Source organism: Phallusia mammillata, chromosome 2 (genome assembly GCF_965637545.1).
Source record: "Phallusia mammillata chromosome 2, kaPhaMamm4.hap1.1, whole genome shotgun sequence".
In the NCBI taxonomy this organism is placed as follows: Eukaryota; Metazoa; Chordata; class Ascidiacea; order Phlebobranchia; family Ascidiidae; genus Phallusia; species Phallusia mammillata.
The window spans coordinates 6,274,061-6,290,647 of record NC_137253.1 but is presented as its reverse complement, the minus strand read 5'-3'; the positions used below and the strand labels follow the sequence as shown (position 1 = coordinate 6,290,647).

The following is a 16,587-nucleotide window of genomic DNA, read 5'->3' as shown; positions in this document are numbered from 1 at the left end:
ATTAAAGTGTGAACCGTGTAATATTGACTTGTTTCTGGGTGATTGTAGGGATGCAATTCTTTAAAAGCCTCGTTGTCTGAGATTTTTTAATTGCCCAAGACTGTTGTAATGGTCTATTTCAGTACCGTCCATACGGAATATGACTACCAAATTAATTGTCGTTTCGATAATAATCATTTTGGCGACAACGTTTTTTCGTTTTCATCTCCTTTCATTGAATATAACTGCCTTAATTATTATTATTTGTTTATTCGGTCGCAGTATTTGTGCAACGGCAGTACGTTTGACGTTTGGCTTCCAGCCTTTTATAGTTGAGCATATTTTCATTGTGTTTCTTCAAATTGCTTCACTGAATTAAAAGCCAGAAACTGCAACATTTTATTATTGGGCTTACATATTTCTTTTTGTATCCCATGGTGCACTGCGCATTGTTTTTAATCAGAATACAACTAAGGTACCTGCAGGTAACAAGGCCCCTTAAAAAACTATTGCGCATAACTAAAAAAACATTCAATAGTTTCCGCCCAAATTTGGCATGGTGGTTGTAGCGGTCAATTGTAATCATCCATCAGACTTTGAAGGCGTTTGCAAGATTAGTTTTTGTATGATGACAGAAAATTAAAAACTTGGGCCTTAATACATACCTATGCTGTTAATTAGGCCCAACATTTTTATGTATTTTTTAAAGGTCGAAAAATCAATCAGACTACTTTATGCTTTGCGTCGGTCCAAATCAAGTTTAACCAAGCAACGTTACTAACTTTAAGACATATAACTGTTAATCTGAAGGTACTAACAACAACGAATAAACAACCACTTGACAGTCGATCACCAATAAAGCGAAATGAAAGATCACATTCCAAAAACTTAAAAAAAGACTTATAATTGGAACTTTCATCTCTCTAATAAAGCAAATAAGCAATTTTTTGCATACCAGTCGCCTTTGCTATAAAAAACAATACAGAAAATGACAAAAATTTTAGGCCTTATTGCCAGCAATGACTGACAAACAAAACCCTAATAAAATTCATTTGAGGTAATTCTTTTTTTCAGATTGGATAACGCTCCAATTCAGCTAAAATGACCCCTTTCTGATGTATCCTAATAAGATTTCATTTCGTCAACAAAACCTTTTTATTTTTGTAACAATTTAAAATAAATAAATAATAAAAAGCTGTAAAAAACACTTTTGAATTTGGATTGGTCGTAGAAACTAATACACAGAACTTACAGGTCCAAAACTTTCCAAATCATTATAAGTTTGAATAAATCTAAAAATTATATCGAAACGGAAACGTTTTTACTTGTATACCAAAAAATATGAGTAGTGGGCCTTATTACCTTCCGGGCCTATATACCTTCAGGTACCTTATTGTATTGTCCGCAAGGGCCAATCAAATATTCTGGTCTGTTACGGATTTAAGTTGGGCCGGGTAGATTTTGACTTAGACGCGGAGAGTGCGTTGCGTTAAACACGTAGTCTATTGATTCGAAGGTAAATCATATTTGTCAAAGAAAAGCGTTTTTCTTTTTAACCTGAACAAGGATTGTGTTGTAATGGTGCGCAAACAAACAAGGTGTGACGGGGATAGACAGCATATTAACGAGCAAGGCTATTTTTATTGCAATGCTATTTACGAAAAACATTCACATCCAATTAGACCAGGGGTGTGCAACCTGCGGCCCACGGGCCAAATGCGGCCCATTGATTAAAGGTTGTGCGGCCGGCAGAGAAGCTTGCATTTCAAATGTACTTGCAAACGAGTCCAACTGTTATATAGTTTTGAGTAGATCAATTTGCCTTGTGCTATTTTTCTGCTTCTTGACAATAACGCTGCAAGAATCAAAAGTAAAACCGCCTTGTGTTATAATTTACGAAGGCCTTCGATCTTATCATGGTAATTGTATTTGGCCCCACAGTGCCAAAGGTTGCACACCTCTGCATTAGACTATATATGTGGACATATTTCATTTTCAATTAAGAACATCAAAATTATTCCTAAGAATGTTTTTGATACCATATTGTCAGACCCGTTTACAAAACAAAAGTATGATGAATTTTATTGTGGTAATTTTCATTTAAGTTAGTTTTAAGCCAAATTTGTTGATAATTGAACGTAAAACAGCCAAAAAAAAACATTAGAAACACGAATGGTAGCAAACTGACAGGAAAACGCAACGATACTTCCAACATGTTTTCCGTTTTGCATTGATAATAGTGACCGTTTTTGGTGGTTATTTTCTAACATACTGATTAGTATAAATTTGAATTGAAATAGTTTTTCAGGGGGTTCGAAACCAGGACACTTCCTAGGACGACTCCCGATCATGTTTTTTATGTCTGTACATTGGTCAGGCGCGCTAGACCATTCAGCCAAGCTCCTAAATTAAAAAAAGAGTTAATTTCAACCTTTTGTATGTGGCGCCACATAGCGTCATTTTTATTTTGACATTTTTGTCGGGAGTGGGCGCTGGGTACTCAACCCAAACATATGGTGCGCCTGAACCACATACAAACATAAAAAAAACCTGGGTATTGGTCGTTGCGAGCGTGGGTTCAAACTTTGTGATATAACGAAGATAAAAGTGTTTAGTTTGGTGTGTATAGTTTGACATTAAAAGCGGTAATTACCCTCCTAAATATAAGTCATTTTTCTGATCGCCAATTTACTTAGTACAAGTGACTGCATCAATGAAACCATGAAACGAAAGGTAAAAGCTATTATATTATATATCTTCAGATTACCTGAATGTCACTTTTGAGTTAAAAAATCATTGGAATTTTTAAATGATATGTTCAAGCGCATAAGAAAGTGTGACGTTTCTCCCAAGCGGCTAGTGGCGTCATTGCAAAAGCACTAGGTGGGAGAAAACATCACAGACATGGGTCGAATTTCACAAAAAAAAGCAATTCAATTTGTAGTGGAATTTAATCTGATAAAAACAAATTTGTACAACCAAAAAAGAAAACAATACTACAGTTGATTTGACCAGTTGTGGAATTTGCGTTGTCTGCACGCGTCAGACGTTAAATGCCGTAATTTGCGGTTTCTAAACATGGTATTTTCGTTGTCATTTAACTTAAGGCTTTGTGCTTGCATTTGCCATATACGTGCCTAACTATGTGAGCTCAGTAATGCTTCGTCATGGCGAACATCCGACTGACATTAGGGATTAGAATGATAGACTAACAATTAACAGTTCAGCAGATTTGCTACATTCAGTACAGCTTGTATAGTTAATACTAAATGTCGGACAAGTAAAAATAGTTTTAAATGGGTGAAAATTAACACTGAGCAGAAATATACTAGAGCACCAGAAAGATATAGTTTTTTAGCGTGTGAAATTTGTTTTAACAAACATTTTAATAAATGCGACGTATGTGGGTATCTTTGCATTTAACTATTTTTGCGATAAAGGTAAAATCAAAAACAATTTTAATACCGTTGGATAATTAATATTTTCATAATGTCGCCATCGTTATCCCTTGTGACTTAAAAAATTATCTTAAAAATAACTTAGGGGTAAATCATAAAACAAGAATGTGAAAGTGAAATCACTACGACACTGCGTTAACTGCCCGAAACAAAAAAATCATTTTAAGTACATATATATATTTTAAAATTACATCAAAACGGAAGCATTTTTTGTGGCACATAAAAAATATGAGCAGTGGGCCTTATTACCTTCCGGGCCTATATACCTTCAGGTACCTTACAAAATAAAACACGTTTTAGTGCTTTTTATTGTGTTTTCGAATGTGATTGATGTAACGTCGTTTGTTTACAGTCACGCTATAGAACGAGGTGGTATGTTTACGAGTTTGGGACAGGTGGGGGTGGAGTTTGTATTTCAAGACCTCTTGCTATAAAAATGGAACCTTATTGTGGGTAAGTTTATTTTGCTTTATCATCAAATGACTTCCTCTACCCTTTTTTGAATATAGTGGACTTCTATTCATTATATTTATAACTCAATCTTCCACCATGCGTTATAGAACTTGGTGGGATTCATACCTTTGGAAATATCGGTAGAACGCCTGCGTTTCGTTACTAAACATAAGTCGACAGAAACTACATTTAACGTTTATGAAACTCTCACTTCCAACTGCTGCAGGGCTATGCGTTGCAGTTCAATTTTTCACCAGTGTTAAGAATTTAATTTGAGAACAAAATATCATGCATGTTATGTTTCCAAGTTGTCTACATTTGCTGGAAAAATAAGTCGACAGAAACGAAATTGAACAGTGCCTTTATTTTTTTATTTAGGCTACTGCTAGAATACATGCATACTTGGTTTGGTCAGGTTTTGCGAGCTTCCATCCCAAGGAAGATATCTGTGCACCTTTGGCCAAGACGTGATCTCGTTGGTAACACAATGCGGAGTTACAGCTGCAGTATGTATTCGATTTCTAGCCGCGAGGCTTGTAAAGTGTTTTATTACACTGAAGTATGTGCGGCTTACAACTACATACGGTTAATATACAGGATGTCTTGCATTTTTTATGCCGTGCATTTTGATACATTTTGCATTCAATTATCTGTTACATGTATACACACCCGTTTTTAACCTTAATGGAAATCCCAGTTTTTTTAACCTTAATGGAATCTCCCAGCACGTGTCTTGGTGAATTCAAATAAACATTGTGTCAGAAGATTTAATTTCATGATATAAGTTTCTTATTTATCCTATTTATTTGCATCATTCAATATATTTCGCTTTGACAGCATCATCAGTATCTTTTTCAAATAGAGTTTGTTAAAGCTTTATTTGTTAATATTATAGATATCATACAATCTTGCGAATGAATGACTTAATGTTTTGATGAAATAAAACCCATTTGAGTGAAACATTAGTATTACTATTTTGTCAATATTACCTGCGGTTTGTATTTGGGTAAATATCGTATGCTACATGCTTTTCTCCGCTCCCATCAGCGGTACTGTGTGTTTTAAGATTTACATCGCACTGTTTCGCTATATAGCTGGGGTGGCCAGACCTGCTTCATGTCCGAGCCGCGTATTACAAAGCTTAGTTTGAATAGAGCCGCAACACAAAAAATCAAAAACGAATTTATTCACACACAATGTAGTGTACGCTATCAAATAATGATCATTGTTGTGTGGTAAAACTGTGAGTCTCCACCTGGGGTGCAAGGTGTTTGAAATTAGGCTGATATGATGGGAAAGTTATTTAGCTTCGTAGTGACGTTTCAAATTGCTAGTTTGTAACGATTGAGCGAAGCTTTACAGATAAGAGACACATGTTTAAACTTTGCAGTTATTGCTAGTCAAACGTAAAATGCTTTTATTGTCAGCCCTGACTTACAGCTTAAATCTGACAATATATTTGACTACAATGCACAAGCTATCACGCTTCTGTGTAATAATGTTCTTTTCGGTTTGCGGAATGTACATTGGTTATTACAAACGGTCAGTCTATTGTTAATACGTGCTAGAATGCATTGTTTTATCATCAGGTCAAACAACTGCAAGATTGGGAAATGTATGTGCAACATTAAAGAGCCGCAATCAAAGGCTCAAAGAACTTATATTTTTGAGAATATGTTTAGTTTAAGCTGTTGCGTTTTACATATGTAACTCTAACTGCTCTAACTATCATTGATTGTTTGTTCTCTCGCATTATTTGTTCAACGGCAGTACGTTTAACATCTAGCTTCCAGCCTATTGTTGTTTGGAACATTGCCATCGTGTTTGTTTCAATTGCTTTACTAAATTAAATGCCAGAAACTGCAACATTATGTTATTGGGTTCACGGATTTATTTTTGTATCCTCCTAGTGCACTGCACATTGTTTTCAACTAGAATACAACGGTTGTATTGTCCAGAAGGGCCTATTAAACCTTCTGGTCCTTTACGGATTTTTCTTAGTCTGTACTGAGACTCTATTTGCCTGTCAATGTTTACAATTCAACCAGCGTAACGTATTTTTTCATAAAGTCATGGGTTTTGGGTTTGCCCAATTTTGCCGAGCAATGAACCAATGAGCACCGTTGAGCTTGACTTGTTTTGTACAGCGCAGTTGAAAGTCAAGTCGAGTTCGTGATTTAGCCTTCGTTTGACAAACAGGAATAGATACAGTCGTTTAAACTGATGATTATTAGAAGGCTCATAGAAAGGCATAGTTCGTTACGGAAAATTTAAGTACCCGTATGTTATTTTTATTATATATTTATTTGAATGTGCAGGATTTGTTTAATTACAGTTTGGTGCTACACAACACAGGATTGGCGTGGCACAAAAGTCAAAATCATCAGATTTTTTTCGCGAGTTGCGCTGTCCAGGGCAAAAAACTAGCGCAGCAGGTCGAAAACAGTTTGGAACAGCTACCGTTCATTAAATGAAAATGTTAAATTAATCAAAAATTGTTTGTATGCAACATTCTTAAGAAGCTGATGTATAATATTAGGAGTTAAGAAAAAGCGTAGTTTTTTTCCACAGAATCAAACGTGTGTATTTTAATTTATTTTGTTGGTTTTTTTTTTCTGTTAGTGCATGTTGCGCCGACAAGACCAGCTAGGATGAAAAAGATACGTTACATCGCGTGTTTATTAGCGCTTAGCCTTTTAGGTGTCTGCTGGTACATGTTTTCTTCCTTCATTCAACATATATTTAAAAAATCTACGCCAGCGCCAACTGAAGGACAAACGTCTGAACAAAGGATAAAGTTGACAGTCGACGATATTGGATTTACGATTAAAACTAGCGAAAAATTCCATAGTACTAGAATCGACCTAATACTGAAGACTTGGTTTATTCAAACCAATGGCCAGGTATGGAAATTGTGCATACGTTCGTCAATAGTGTATAAAGGTTTGGGTGTAGGGTTAACTTTGTACATGGTGGCTGGTAATTTCCTTTCTCACAAACCCACTCCTGAAACATACAATGTTAGTTAGGTTGGAGCGAGAGACATAAATTTGAGATTGGTATATCTTGTAAATCATGTATATTGCATTTTAATGAGGAACCGTTCGCACTACGATAAAATTGTTCCACAATTTGTTTGATGGTGCAATTAATAAGCAGAGTGTTTCTTCTTTTTTAGATAAATTTTATCACAGACAGCGAGGACGCAGTATATCAAAAGAAAAGTGGTAAGTAACGTTCAAATGACATTGATTTACACAAACTTTCTGACCAAATCTGATCATGTTTTTTTGGTTCTGTAGGAAACAAACTGATTAAAAGCGGTTGCGGAAAAAGCCACGGCCTGTAAGTAATTCGCTTTTGGTACTTTTCGTCTTTCGTTTGCAAATGTTGTTGCATTATATTTTTTAAACGGCTAAAACTGAAAGCGTGAATTTGTCATGTTTGTTGGAAAGTTCGCAATCACTATCAAGTATATATATAGAGCAAATTTGTTTAGCAATAGGGTGTACAAGCATCTGCTTATAGCTTCCATATTTTACTTGGAACGTGAAACAACACTATTTGAAGTAATTTGAATCTCCTTAATGACTTTCTGTCTGTTGCGTGGATGGCTGGATACACTTTTAAAGTCCGATTTGGAATACTATGCCTGGCAGCAATAGCTTATTTATCTGTTTTGGAATATTGCCATTTTATTAGCCGTACACTAAACGCAAAACGGACGGTTTAATGGGTTTAAGGTTTGGGTATTAGGATATGTTTTCTGTTAACGCTCAAAACCACGTTTCAATTATTTACGCCTGTTACACAAACTAATTTTCTTCTTCTTTGCAACCACATTGGCTCCCGCCAGATTTTAGGCACCATGTTGCTTGTTTGTACCACCCACTTATGCTTCTTATTATCATGTTTGTTAGCATATGGCAATAAGTGAATAGAATTTATGGTGAAAGTACATAGACAAATTGAAACATAAAAAAATACATTTAAATTTTGTTTGGAGAGCTTTCGGTCTTTGAGGAGATATAATTAAATTCGAGTAGAACTATACGTGAAATAATTATGATCACATTGAAATCTGGCATCTTAAAGCGGTTTTTAGAGGTTTGCACCTAATTGCCAAACTGAAGGTAAAATTTGTTGCTTGAGAAGTAGTCTGATTACCAAGTTTGACTCGAAAATACCTCTTGTATCAAAAAAAAATGTAAAATTGATTTAATTCGAGTTTGATGCTGGATCTGATACCAACGTCAATGACGCTTCACCAAAAGCGTAAGATTCGGACTCAAGTCAATTCGAGTTATTCGTAATTATTCGTATTCTTAAGGTAAAATTCAGGCAAAGTCAAGTCCCTTCTATAAAAAAACATAACTTTAACACACTCGAGTGAAGTACTTGTATCGACGATTGCTCGAGTCAAGTAAATTTCTTTAAAAGTAATTATACTTAAAGCGAATACAAGACTCGATACAGTGAAAAAATTACGGTTAGGCTCAGTTTACAACGTGCCACCCAAAACCGTTTCACTAAGTCACGAAAACAACCTTTTTACAAACACTTACATACGCTTAAAATCAATATTACTGTGATCAATACTCGCATACTGATGAATTCCTGGTCTGTATACTTTTAGGTATGGCCTAACCCTCGGCTGCCAGTGTAAAGAAAATAACACTGTTTTCAAGTTCAACGAAGCTTACACGAACTATGCTATTTGCTTGTGAATGATCTCTGCATTTAATTGTTTTTGATATATGTCTTGTAGTTCCGGGGTATATTTAAACGTTTTCAAATTTTGTTTTGTCGTTTAATTGGGATTTATACGTGCAACGTTCCAATTGTCGATTACTATGTAGCATTGGAACACTATACACCAGGGGTGGGCAAACTTTTCAGTGCAAGGGCCGCATTCAAAAGTTTATAATCTTACCGGGCCGCATAGTATTTCACCAACGACCGCCAATTGCTTGCTTGTTGTTTTGTTTTAAAACAACTGATGCAAAGAATAAGGTTTGTATCATATATATACCATTTAAAGTCGCCTAATATGCTCTGATTAACAATTTCTAACTTGTGCATAAATTTAGCTGAACGGAGCTAACTGTTTATGACGTCATAAACTGTATTGTGACGATTCCAGTGCCTTTTTTTCGCATTGTTTGCACATAATAAGCGGATAAAAGCCTGGCACATATGGTTATTAGACTGCTAATCTTTTTTCCAGTCCCACGAAATCTGTTTCAGCAGTTTAAAAATCAAAATATTTAGCAAAATATATTGCGGCCGCAGGTTGTGCACCCCTGCGCAAAATTATTACATAGTATATTTTCAGCTTTATGCAAATACGTTTGTTCATGACTGCACAAACATTGGTTGAAACGCTACAATTGTAATTGTTTAAAAAAAACAAGCGTTTGTTGCAACAAAGGCTGAACCACGTTTTTTGTTAATCAAGTCCGAGTGCCAACATTAAACAAAAAGTACTGCAACGACCTAAACATGATCCAAAGTGACCAAAGTTTGGGCGTCAACAGTGCAAAGTGGGCTGTTTTTGAAAACGTGAATCGCTTTTACTTTTATCGAACGAAGAAATTGTGTCAAGTGACGATTTGCATAATAACGTGGCAGAAACAACAGGCTAAAGCACGTGAAAAGTATCTGTGTTTAGTTCCAAAGTATCGAACGGGTACAGATACTGCATATGGCATTGGTATCGGCAAGTCGCACCCCCGGTATTTTTAAAACTCTGCGCCTGTGCTCATAGTACTATTCAGCGTTACTCGGAAACATTTGGCGGGCCGCATGCGGCCCGCGGGCCGTAGTTTGCCCACCCCTGCTATACACCGATCTATTTGTTAGTTTAATAGGGAATATAACGGCCCAAACAGACGTAAAAAGCGACATGTTTTATTATATAAACGTTTCCGCAAATGCAAGGCTGTATTAAAATATCATTGCTGTAGAGCGTATAGCACATTACTCAGAAACTATTTTCTTTCCGATTCCACAATTTAATTAAGTTATCTATGTGTCTTATATATATTTATTGATCGATTTATTTATTTCAGAGTTGATTTATGTTGCAAAGTTGGACGGCAGTACGATACATTTATTGCAGATACAAGCAAAAGGTAGGTGACAACATTTTGTCGACAAATTGCTTCAAACGCCTTCACTGAACGCTTGGTGGTAACCCTAAACAACGAAATACCCAACCTGCAGTCATGGCCGAATCCGTTCAAGAGCGTTGGTGTGCAACTTCACTGTGGGACCTAATTCAATTATGGTGATTAGATCGCGACTCGCACCCCTTGATAACAGAAGGTGATTTTATACTAAGTTAAAATTCGTCCGCCCGGAGGTTGCACATCCTAGCAGCTGCTGAAGAATAAATGTAATGGCCACAATCAACCTATAGTTTCATATATACAACTCTTGTGGAAAAAGTTAACTGTTTCAAAGTGATCTGAAAACTGGATTTGGGTTTAAAAAAATTCAGGAAAATGTATATTATAGTCTCCATAGACATACTTTCCGTGGGTTTTGAGGCTTCTTAACTTTCTTTGCATTTTTGAAGGTGGTGGTGTCACTTCGATGATGACAATTACGTAAACGTTGGAAGTTTGGTGAATTATATTGATCAGTTTGACGACAAAAAAGATTGGTATATTGGTCGAAAAAGTCGACCGAATTTCAAGGTATGTCGTTTTAATCTACTACACAAATTGCAAGAACAACAATTCATTTTTATAGAGTTATAAATCGGATCGGGCATGTCGGATCGGTTTCCTGCATGGATTTGGTTGTTTTTTTACTAACGGGCTTCACTCGAGCCAGATTTTACATTCTATGTTCGTAGTTGTTTTTTAAATACCAATCTAAGCAGCTAGTTTCTGGACCTATAGCCTAATGCCAAACAGGCCTAAAAATGTCGTGCTTGAGCCAATGGCTATTGTTGTACATATTTTGTTCATATTGTGCTGTGTACAGAAGTAATATTTGTAGGCTTTCACGTACAGCCTGTTAATTAAACTTTCTGGACTAAACCGACTTCTTGAAAACGATTCGGGTTTGGGCGAGAAATTCAGACTCGCTTACAACTTTGCAGAACCAAATGATTTTAAATTGCCCATCAGTAGTAAGTTAATAGTTACAAAGCAAATACAATACGTTGATTGGTTAGAAGTTGTTTTGTACCGAAACACCTCATGGTGTACCGAAATACAAAAAAAACGAAAATGTGAAACGAATATATAACTTATATAACATGGTTGAGAGAACATGGTAATATCTTGACCCACTGAGGTTTGAGAAACAGTTTAAACTGTATTTGTGATATAACTTTCGGACATGTCGAAGATTCCATGTTCTATCAATTTTCACAAAATAAAACACATTTTAGTGCTTTTTTGTGCTTGCATTTGCCATATACGTGCCCAACTATTTGAGCTCAGTAATGCTTCGTCATGGTGAACAACTGACGGACATTAGGGATCAGAATGATAGACTAACAATACAGTTCAGCAGGTTTGCTACATTCAGTACAGCTTGTATAGTTAATACTAAATGGCGGATAAGTAAAAATAGTTTTAAATGGGTGAAAATTAGTTGTGCAAATGTTGAAATAACACTGAGCAGAAATATACTACAGCACCAGAAAGATATAGTTTTTTAGCGTGTGAAATTTGTTTTAACAAACATTTTAATAAATGCGACGTATGTGGGTATCTTTGCATTTAACTATTTTTGCGATAAAGGTAAAATCAAAAACAATTTTAATACCGTTGGATAATTAATATTTTCATAATGTCGCCATCGTTATCCCTTGTGACTTAAAAAATTATCTTAAAAATAACTTAGGGGTAAATCATAAAACAAGAATGTGAAAGTGAAATCACTACGACACTGCGTTAACTGCCCGAAACAAAAAAATCATTTTAAGTACATGTATATTTTAAAATTACATCAAAACGGAAGCATTTTTTGTGGCACATAAAAAATATGAGCAGTGGGCCTTATTACCTTCCGGGCCTATATACCTTCAGGTACCTTACAACATAAAACACGTTTTAGTGCTTTTTATTGTGTTTTCGAATGTGATTGATGTAACGTCGTTTGTTTACAGTCACGCTATAGAACGAGGTGGTATGTTTACGAGTTTGGGACAGGTGGGGTTGGAGTTTGTATTTCAAGACCTCTTGCTATAAAAATGGAACCTTATTGTGGGTAAGTTTATTTTGCTTTATCATCAAATGACGCCCTTTTTTGAATATAGTGGACTTCTATCCATTATATTTATAACTCAATCTTCCACCATGCGTTATAGAACTTGGTGGGATTCATACCTTTGGAAATATCGGTAGAACGCCTGCGTTTCGTTACTAAACATAAGTCGACAGAAACTACATTTAACGTTTATGAAATTCTCACTTCCAATTGCTGCAGGGCTATGTGTTGCAGTTCAATTTTTCACCAGTGTTAAGAATTTAATTTGAGAACAAAATATCATGCATGTTATGTTTCCAAGTTGTCTACATTTGCTGGAAAAATAAGTCGACAGAAACGAAATTGAACAGTGCCTTTATTTTTTTATTTAGGCTACTGCTAGAATACATGCATACTTGGTTTGGTCAGGTTTTGCGAGCTTTCTGGATAACGTAATGAACGCAATGTGCGACATTTGCAGTTGATTTTCCACACCAGTGGTTCCAAAAACTAACTTCATTTTAATATCCAAAGCCTGCTGTCATTTCCATACGACATGTGTGAGTAATTCAACGCCTCTGCAAATGAGAAACTAATTAACGATTTTTCTAAAAGCAGGATATCCTCGTTTATTAATTTTTGGTGTTGAACAGTCATGCAATTCTAAATTACGTAGTTATATAAGCAACAAACGACCAGCGTGGCTGTTGTTTGATTAGACAAGGCAACTGTTATCCACTCATAAACGCAAGGTTCGGCTTGTCGTTAGTTCCAAGTGCTTTCGAGCGTTGGAAACGTGTGGTTTCGGCCAAACGCTTTTAGAAACTGTCGATCCGTGCATTAAGGTTAAACAACAGTCATTCACTTTGGAGGTAAATTTGATCCCAAAAGGGGTAAATCACAGTACGCCAGGCCCATTGAACCCGTTGTGGTCCAAATTTTTTATCCCAAAAATGTCACAGAGATCCAAATTCTTTTTTTTGCAATTTCAAATACCCCAATACATACAAAACACGATCTAAAAGGTTTTATTCCCAAGTTCAAATGATTTATTTTTTTATAGACATTTCAAATATGGCTTTTTTCTATGTAGCCAATGCTAAAACAGCCTTATTTTTTACCAAACCAATCAATTATAAAATAAACAAAAACCATACGCCAAACAAAAACAAACCAGGGAGGTCCTTGGATCTTATTACATAAACCTTAAGGACCTCGCAGGAAGGTCTGAAGGCGCATACAGAATCAGCCAGTCATCAAGCATTTCCGTGTGGCAAAGCGTATAGGCTAAAAAAACCTAGCCCGCGCTAGAATTTCGAACCCACGCTTTGCCTTGTGGAAATACTTGGTGACCGACTGATTCGGTATGGCACCTTCAATGGGTCTGGCGTACTGTGATTTATATATGGATGTGTCGTGATCACCGCAGAGTTGTAAACGGGCCTGAAACTGGAGCTCCAACCCGACCCGAACCCGAAAGTACAAGCCTGAAACACGGCCTGAACTCGAATCGTTTTTAAGAAGCCCGTTTAGGCCCGAAAGTTCGATTGACAGGCCTATACATTGATGCCTTAGCAAAAAACCAAGACAACAAACACAATAGACATTTGGTCATAAACTAAGCTATTTGTGACATTTGGTCAAGTCCAGCAACTGACTGCTCAGTTAAATTATTTTTTTAAAGCCCGAAACCGACCGAAAAGCCCGGCTTATAGACTTACAACTCTGGATCACAGGTCTGCATTGACCTTTCGGTCCTGATCCCAGTTATAAATCTATGGTAATCTTAGCGTGGGTAAACTTCTCACTAATAAACGTTAAGTAGTACATAAGTTTGACTTTTTTTAGAAAGTGGAAAATAATTTACATCCTTCTACGATAGTTTTAAAAAGTGGTAAGAAATGAAAACACTTACTTGATTTTTAGAAACGGTTTTTTTTCCGAGAACATGTCAAGCTGCTGGTGCTGCAGATGATTGCGTAATTGGGTTAATTGCAACAAAGTTGATTGGAACACAAATGACGGAGTCTCCATTATTTCACTCGCACATTGAGAGGCTTGGTAAACTTAATTCGTCAACGTTAACGCAACAGGTAATGCTTTCATGTTTCAATTTTACCACCTAGTTAAGTTCAGTATAAGAGCAAGAAAGATTTGTTTGGCTGGGCAAACCCTTTAAGGCAACGTTTGTGAATAAACGTGTGCAAAAAAGATTGGTTGGATTGCATTATGTACTGCCGCTCTCGGCATGGTCTTCTGGCAAATCAGTGCCCACTGAACTGTTGGAGTTTGAACAAAATGATAATGCTTATTAGTTAGAGCGCGAGTATTGGAAGGACTCCTGTCGTGGGTTCGAATCCCACCGCAGGCTAGATTTTTTAGGATGTGCCTTGCCATATGGGCATGCTTGGAAGAACGGCTTAATTTGGTATAACGCCTTGAATAGGCCTGGCGTACTATGATTTGTGGATGAGTGTTCTGTGACTGGTCCCAGTATGAATGTATTTATCTTAGTTATGTCGTCTAGCGTCGACTTGGTGTTAGTTTACGACCCATGTATGTATATAATAGGGTTAATTTATGATTTTAACTGAGACTGTTTAACGTGCTATGTTTTGTTTCTGTGTTAAAGCTTTGTCGTTCAATTTCTTGCTCATGAAAAACAGAGGGATTAGACTGGTTTCGAACCCACAACCTTGTGAACATAAGGCTGTTGCGCTAACCCTGTAACTTCATCAGGTCATGACACAATGTTTGCTAATAGTCTATGACTTATGACATCGCGAAATGTCCCAAAAACTGATTTGTAATCACCATTTCAAGCATTTACCACCCATGAATATGCTTTCATTATCAGGATTTTTTGCATCATTTAACATATTACATCATCACTCTATCAAGTCAGGCGTGTGTGAGTTACAATGGAAAAAACGTTGTGAATCTTCCCGCTTCCCTACCACAGTTTAGCAAGGAAGAAGACCCGACCCGAATATTGTCTCTTCATTGTAACATTTATCCCAAGGAAAATATTTGTGCACCGTTGGCCAAGACGTGATTCTCGTTGGTAACACAATGCGGAGTTATAGCTGCAGTATGTATTCGATTCCTAGCCGCGGGGCTTGTAAAGTGTTTTATTACACTGCAGTATGTACGGCTTGCAACTACATGCGGTTGACATCCAGGACAGATTGCATTTTTAATGCCGTGCATTTTGATACATTATGCATTCAATTATATGTATACGAACTCGTCTTCATCCTTAATGAGTACCCCAGTTTTTTCAACCTTAAAAGGAATCTCCCAGCACGTGTCTTGGTGAATTCAAATAAACCTTGCGTCAATTGATTTACGTTCATGGAATAGGTTTCTTATTTATCCTATTTATCCAAGTTTGTACCATTCAGTATATTTCGCTTTAACAGCATCATCAGTATCTTATTCAAATGTTAAAGCTTTATTTATTATATATATCATACAATCTTAAGAATGGATGACTTAATGATTAGATGACATTAAACCCATTTAAGTGGACACATTAGTAATCATATTTTCTTACTAATACAACCTGCAACTTATATTTGAGTTAATATCGTATGTACTACATGCTTTTCTATACATACCGCACTATTCCGTTATCATGTAGACCTCACGATCCGTTGTTTAAAAATCAATGTGTCATGGTCACTGGTTTGCACAATGACTTGATTTCAGCAATTAATACCACTTATTGCAGTTTCGCCAAAATTGTATGGCAAGCGTGCAATACCAACTTATAAAATGATTAAGGCCAGTTTTCATGTTAAGCTTGCGATGAAGTGTGAACCGTGCAATAGTAATATGTTTTCGGGCAAGTATAGGGTTACAACTAAGTTCACTTGTCTGCGATTTTTCAATTGCCTAAATCTGTGCCAATGGTCTACTTTAGTACAATCGATAATGAATAATAAAACCACCAAAACTTCTTGCCGTGGTGACACAACATGTTTTGTCTTTAAGTTCTTTCATTGATTGCGTTTTGGAGATTTTGCTTGCTTTAAGGTGTTTTGTTTGCAGACTTTTTTGTGTAAAAAATATTTGACTAACTGCCCTAAAACAATTATCATTATTTGTTTATTCGCTCGCATTATTTGTTCAACGGCAGTACGTTCAACGTCACGCTTTCAGCCTATTGTTGTTTGAAACATTGCCATCGTGTTTGTTTTAATTGCTTTAGTAAATTAAAAGACAGAAACTGCAACATTATGTAATGGGGTTTACAGATTCAATTGTGTGTTCTTCAGGTGCACTGCACGTTGTTAGCGCAACCAGATTACAACTGTTGCATTGTCTAGAAGGGCCTATTAAACCTTCTGGTCTGTTACGGATTTTTAAGTCGGCCTGGGCTTTTCGGGTTTGGTACTTAGTTTAAATACAATGCCTTGAATTGTGCCTGAGTTTACACTCGGCCCTATTTGTTCCACAATTTGACCAGCTCATGAGCCAATTATGG

The 16,587-nt window shown here is 36.3% G+C and overlaps 1 long non-coding RNA gene and 1 pseudogene across 2 annotated transcripts; both read left to right on the top strand.

Annotated features, from left to right (window-relative positions):
• Positions 1–2,580: 2,580 nt before the first annotated feature.
• On the top strand, positions 2,581–5,003 carry LOC145214461 (uncharacterized). Its single transcript, XR_013857056.1, has 3 exons — positions 2,581–2,712; positions 3,790–3,890; positions 4,269–5,003. It is a non-coding gene; the product is annotated as an uncharacterized LOC145214461 (long non-coding RNA).
• Positions 5,004–6,526: 1,523 nt separating this feature from the next.
• On the top strand, positions 6,527–16,328 carry LOC145214456 (beta-1,3-N-acetylglucosaminyltransferase lunatic fringe-like; annotated as a pseudogene). Its single transcript, XR_013857053.1, has 8 exons — positions 6,527–6,793; positions 7,069–7,117; positions 7,193–7,235; positions 9,962–10,024; positions 10,471–10,591; positions 12,019–12,119; positions 14,025–14,191; positions 15,004–16,328. The product of XR_013857053.1 is annotated as a beta-1,3-N-acetylglucosaminyltransferase lunatic fringe-like (transcript).
• Positions 16,329–16,587: the final 259 nt, after the last annotated feature.